Source organism: Triticum aestivum, chromosome 4B (genome assembly GCF_018294505.1).
Source record: "Triticum aestivum cultivar Chinese Spring chromosome 4B, IWGSC CS RefSeq v2.1, whole genome shotgun sequence".
NCBI lineage: Eukaryota > Viridiplantae > Streptophyta > Magnoliopsida > Poales > Poaceae > Triticum > Triticum aestivum.
In genome coordinates this window covers 626,309,907-626,316,952 of record NC_057804.1, presented here as the reverse complement: position 1 = coordinate 626,316,952, position 7,046 = coordinate 626,309,907, and positions in this window count along the sequence as shown.

Below are 7,046 nucleotides of genomic sequence, written 5' to 3'. Positions count from 1 at the left end.
TGAGACAAACTATGTCGTTTTGCAAAAAGACCCCCCGCACTCCACACCCCGTTTGTAGATAACCCCCTGCCTCTCATGTTTAGACATCTCTCCCTCTCAACTCATCTAGCCATGTTAGGAAAAATAAGAAGGATCTAGAGAGGTCGCTGCTCTCGGCACCGTCTGCCCCCAACGCCTCTCATGCCTTCTCTAAGGTTGCATTGTAGACCACCACCACACCCCCTCCTCCTTGCCATCTCCTCCCCCCCTTCCAAGTCATCCTGAGTTACATTCATGACTGTCTTTAAAAAAATAAACAAAATCGATACTCAAAAAATAATTCTTAAAGATCATTTTTTGCAAAGTACAATAAGTGTTATTTTTTCATGAACTTTCGGATGCAGGTTGAACACTTAAATTCTTTTGTTTGCAAAATATATTTTTTATCTATTTTTCCTACATTTATGATTCATCCGAATGCTTGTGAGCTCTAGAGAAGAATGAATATCCAGAGAAACCTATCGATATTTGTTACACATGAGATGACTCCCTGACATACTTTGTCAAATAAACAACTCCCGGATCCATGCATTTCGGTGTCCCGTGCAACGCATGGGCATCTTACTAGTGAACTTAATACTCTAGGTGCATGCTGGATAGCGGTCGATGTGTGGAGTAATAGTAGTAGATGCAGGCAGGAGTCGGTCTACTTCTCACGGATGTGATGCCTATATTCATGATCATTGCCTTAGATATCTTCATAACTTTGCACTTTTCTATCAATTGTTGAACAGTAATTTGTTTACCCACCATATGCTTTCTTAAGAGAGAAGCTCTAGTGAAACCTATGGCCCCCGGGTCTATTTTCCATCATATATTTTTAGATGTATAAACCAAAAAAAACAAAAATATTGCTGCAATTTATTTGTTTTTTTACTTTGTTTTACATTTTAGTAATCTTTTATATCTATCTCTATTAGATCTCATCCTTGCAAGTGATCGTGAAGGGATTGACAACCCCTTTATCGCGTTGGGTGCAACTGTTTGATTGTTTGTGCAGGTGCATAGGTTGGAGACTTGCTTGTACCTCCTGCTGGATTGATACCTTGGTTCTCAAACTGAGGGAAATACTTATCTCTACTTTGCTGCATCACCCTTTCCTCTTCAAGGAAAAAAACAACGCAATCTCAAGAAGTAGCAGGAAGAATTTCTAGCGCCATTGCTGGGGAGGTTCTACATCAAGCCTACCAAGTACCCATCATAAACTCTCATCTCTTGCAATACATTATTTGCCATTTTCCTCTCATTTTCCTATCCCCCACTTCTAAAACGATTTCAGAAAACCACAAAAATATTTGCCTTTTTATTCGCCCTTCTTTCGTTTGCCTTTTCTTTGGCTTTTTGGTTGCATGTGTGCTAGATTGCTTCCTTTGTCACGATGACTCGAGAGAATACCAAGTCATGTGACATTTCCAACATTAATAATAATAATTTTATTAGTACTCTGATTGCTCCCGCCACTAGTGCATAATCTTATGAAATTAATGCCGCTTTGTTGAATCTCGTTATGAAAGAACAATTTTCCGGCCTTTTGATACGTCTCCAACGTATCTATAATTTATGAAGTAATCATGACATGTTTACAACAATTTTATATGGTTTTGGTATGATTTGATTAGAACTAGCCCGGACTGACGCTGTTTTCAGCAGAACTACCGTGGTGTCGTTTTTTGTGAAGAAATAAAAGTTCTCAGAATGGGTTGAAAATTTACGGTGATTTTTTATGGACCAAAAGAGACCCCCGAAGCACAAGAGGTGGACCAAAAGCTTCACGAGGAAGCCAAAAGTCAGCCCCCCAAGGGCGCACCTAGGCGGCTTGTCGCTGCCTCGTGGACCCCCTTGACGTGAGACCGACGCCAAAAATTCCTATAAATACCAAAAACCTCGAAAAGAAAACTAGATTGGAAGTTCCGCCACCGCAAGCCTCTGTAGCCACGAAAAATCAATCTAGGCCCTCTCTGGCACCCTGCCGGAGGGGACCATCATCACTGGAGGCCATGGAGGAGGAAGCACAATGGGGAGACTCTCTCCCCCCTCTCTCGGTGGCGCCGGAGTGCCGCGAGGGGAACCATCGCCACAGTGATTGTCTTCATCAACATCACCATCTTCATCACCTTCCTCATCTCTTTTAAGTGGTCCACTCTCCCGCACCCCACTGAAATCCCCTACTTGAACATGGTGATTTATGCCACATATTATGATTCAATTATGTGTTGCCATCCTATGATGTTTTGAGTAGATTTGTTTTGTCTTTTGGGTTGATTGATGATTTAGATTGGTTTGAGTTGTATGTCCTATTTGGGGATATACTATGGTGCCTTCCGTGCCGCGCACACGTGAAGGATTCCCGCTATAGGGTGTTGCAATACATTCATGATTCTCTTATAGTGGGTTGCTAGAGTGACAGAAGCTTAAACCCGAGTAAGGGGGTTGTTGCGGATGGGATAAAGGGGACTTGATACTTTAATGCTATGTTTGTGTTTTACCTTAATGATCTTTAGTAGTTGCAATGCTTGCTAGAGTTCCAATCATAAGTGCATACTAGATCATTAATGGCGCATGTTACTGCGCCCGTACATTTTTACAATAAAATGGCAGGTTTTTCTAAAAATACATAGGCATACGACATATCATGAAGATTATATATGTTATATTTCAGAACAATGAAACATCAAGGTAATATACATAGCATGATGTAATAGTTGGTACATCACAAGAGCAATGCAACAGGGAGATCGTTGGCCACAACATCAAAGGCCTCCTTGCTCTCAATTTTGATCTATTACATGAATTTATGCATAAAATCGAACAATTTTGAAAGCAACAAAATTATTCTTTAAGAAAAGCAAGCCTAAATTTATTCATGAAGCTGAATGATGACCCACAAGTGTAGGGATCTATCGTAGTCCTTTCGGTAAGTAAGAGTGTCGAACCCAACGAGGAGCAGAAGGAAATGACAAGCGGTTTTCAGTAAGGTATTCTCTGCAAGCACTGAAATTATCGGTAACAGATAGTTTTGCAATAAGGTAATTTGTAACGGGTAACAAGCAATGAAAGTAAATAAGGTGCAGCAAGGTGGCACAATCCTTTTTGTAGCAAAGGACAAGCATGGACAAGTTCTTATATGGAGAAAAGCGATCCCGAGGACACACGGGAATTATCGTCAAGCTAGTTTTCATCACGCTCAGATGATTCGCGTTCCTTATTTTGATAATTTGATATGTAGGTGGACCGGTGCTTGGGTACTGCCCTTTCTTGGACAAGCATCCCACTTATGATTAACCCCTATTGCAAGCATCCGCAACTACAAAAGAAGTATTAAGGTAAACCTAAGCATAGCATGAAACATATGGATCCAAATCAGCCCCTTACGAAGCAACGCATAAACTAGCGTTTAAGCTTCTGTCACTCTAGCAACCCATCATCTACTTATTACTTCCCAATGCCTTCCTCTAGGCCCAAATAACGGTGAAGTGTCATGTATCGATGTTCACATAACACCACTAGAGGAGAGACAACATACATCTCATCAAAATATCGAACGAATACCAAATTCATATGACTACTTATAGTTATAGCAAGACTTCTCCCATGTCCTCAGGAACAAACGTAACTACTCACAAATCATATTCATGTTCATAATCAGAGGGATATTAATATGCATAAAGGATCTGAACATATGATCTTCCACCGAATAAACCAACTAGCATCAACTACAAGGAGTAATCAACACTACTAGTAACCCACAGGTACCAATCTGAGGTTTTGAGACAAAGATTGGATACAAGAGATGAACTAGGGTTTTAGAGGAGATGGTGCTGGTGAAGATGTTGATGGAGATTGACCCCCTCCCGATGAGAGGATCGATGGTGATGACAATGGTGATGATTTCCCCCTCCCGGAGGGATGTTTCCCCGGCAGAACAGCTCCGCTAGAGCCCTAGATTGGTTCCGCCAAGGTTCTGCCTCGTGGCGGCGGTGTTTCTTCCCGAAAGCTTGCTTATGATTTTTTTGGGGTAAAAGACTTCATATAGCAGAAGATGGTCACCGGAGGGCTGCCAGAGGGCCCACAAGGCAGGGAGGCGCGCCCCCCACCCTCGTGGCCAGGGTGTGGGCCCCCTCTGGTACTTTCGTTGCCCAGTATTTTTTATTAAATCCGAAAATAACTTTCTTGGAGTTTCAGGACTTTTGGAGCTGTGTAGAATAGGTCTCTAATATTTGTTCCTTTTCCAGCCTAGAATCCCAGCTGCCGGCATTCTCCCTCTTCATGTAAACCTTGTAAAATAAGAGAGAATATGCATAAGTATTGTGACATAACGTGAAATAACATCCCATCATACAATAAATATAGATATAAAAGCATGATGCAAAATGGACGTATCAACTCCCCCAATCTTAGACCTCGCTTGTCCTCAAGCGGAAGCCGATATCGAAAAACATGTCCACATGTTTAGAGATAGAGGTGTCGATAAAATAAAATATGGATATGAGAGCATCATGATCATTCTTATAACAACAATATATATATCCTCGTGGTAGTTACCCCATATGCCTCGTATACTATCATTTGGTACTATATATACTACTTTATCATTTTCAATATATTCGTATACTATATATAAGATATTTCAAAGCAAGTTACATGAAAAAATTACATATGAACCCATAGTTTTTGTTATATTTGTGAAATACGTACATATCTATACGTAAAAAAGAGTATACTCAAAACATGTTATATACTACCTAAAAATTAGTATATATACTACCTAATTATTGTTATATACTACATACTACACGTACATAGTCTCAATTTTGACAGATACTACATAGAACATACAAAACACAAGTGGTGGTAACTACCACTGCTTCTAGGAAACATTTGTCCTATATATATATTGTCATATGATTTCTTATGCTAAAGTAACAATCTATTCACAATGTCAAGTATGATTCAGAAACTTCATTGAGAACCAACAACTATGATCTCGGTCATTGAAGCAATTGCAATTTATCATAACATCGGAAAGAGTCAATATTAGAGCTTTTCAGCAAGTCCACATACTCAACTATCATTTAGTCTTTCACAATTGCTAACACTCACGCAATACTATGGGTACGGAGTTTTAACTGGACACAGAGAAAGATAGGGGCTTATAGTGTTGCCTCTCAACCTTTTACCTCAAGGGTAATGTCAACAATAATAGTTCATGCTAACTTACATCCAACTGGATATATATATATATATATATATATATATATATATATATATATCAGGATGTTTCCAACACAATGTGCTTGCCAAAGGATAAAATGCAAAAAGTAAAGGTGAAGATCACCATGACTCTAGTAAAAGGTATAAGACAAAAAGTAAAAGATAGGCCCTTCGCAGAGGGAACCAGAGGTTTTCATGTGCTTTTATGGTTGTATGCATGAAATCTTAATGCAAAAGAACATCACTTTATATTGCCACTTGTGATATAAACCTTTATTATGCAGTCTGTCGATTTTATTACTTCCGTATCACAAGATCGTATAAAGCTTATTTTCTCCACACTAATAAGTCATACACATTTAGAAAGCAATTTTTATTGCATGCAACATGACAACTTACTTGAAGGATCTTACTCAATCCATAGGTAGATATGGTGGACTTTCATTGCAAAACTGGGTTTAAGGATATTTTGGAAGCACAAATAGTATCTCTACTTGGTGCAAGGAATTTGGCTAGCATGAGAGGGAAAGGCAAGCTAGCACGTTGGATGATCCATGACAATATACTCTATTTCGAATATAAGAAAACATAACCCATTACGTTATCTTCCTTGTCCAATGTCAACTCTTTAGCATGTCATATTTTAATGAGTGATCACAATCATAAAAGATGTCCAAGATAGTATATTTATATGTGAGAACCTCTCCTTCTTTATTACTTCCTATTAATTGCAACAATGACCAAAACTATGTTTGTCAACTCTCAACAACTTTTATTCATCATACTCTTTATATGTGAAGTCATTACTCTCCATAAGATCAATATGATCTCTTTATTTCTTTTTATTCTTTCTTTTATTTTTATTCCCTCAAGATTATAGCAAGAGAGCAAAGCCCTTGACTCAACACTAATCTTTATTATATATAGCTCACGAACTCGATTACATAGAAGGATCATAAGGCAAAACTCAAAACTAAATCATACCAAAACTTTATTCTACTAGGTCAAGATATTGCTAAAAGGATCGAACTAAGAAAAAAATGGTAAAGATAGGAGTGTGATGGTGATACGATACCGGGGCACCTCCCGCAAGCTTGGCAGTTGCTAAGGGGAGTGCTGATGTCTACTACACAACCTTCTTCTTGTAGACGTTGTTGGGCCTCCAAGTGCAGAGGTTTGTAGGATTGTAGCAATTTCCCCTCAAGTGGATGACCTAAGGTTTATCAATCCATGGGGGGCATAGGATGAAGATGGTCTCTCTCAAACAACCCTGCAACCAAATAACAAAGAGTCTCTTGTGTCCCCCACACACCCAATACAATGGTAAATTGTATAGGTGCACTAGTTCGGCGAAGAGATGGTGATACAAGTGCAATATGGATGGTAGATATAGGTTTTTGTAATCTGAAAATATAAAAACAGCAAGGTAACAAGTGTAAAAGTGAGCGAAACGGTATTGCAATGCTAGGAAACAAGGCCTAAGGTTCATACTTTCACTAGTGCAAGTTCTGTCAACAATATTAACATAATTGGATCATATAACTATCCCTCAACATGAAACAAAGAGTCACTCCAAAGTCACTAATAGCGGAGAACAAACGAAGAGATTATGGTAGGGTATGAAACCACCTCAAAGTTATCCTTTCTGATCGATCTATTCAAGAGTCCGTAGTAAAATAACACGAAGCTATTCTTTCCGTTTGATTTATCATAGAGTTCGTACTAGAATAACACCTTAAGACAAAAATCAACCAAAACCCTAATGTCACCTAGATACTCCAATGTCACCTCAAGTA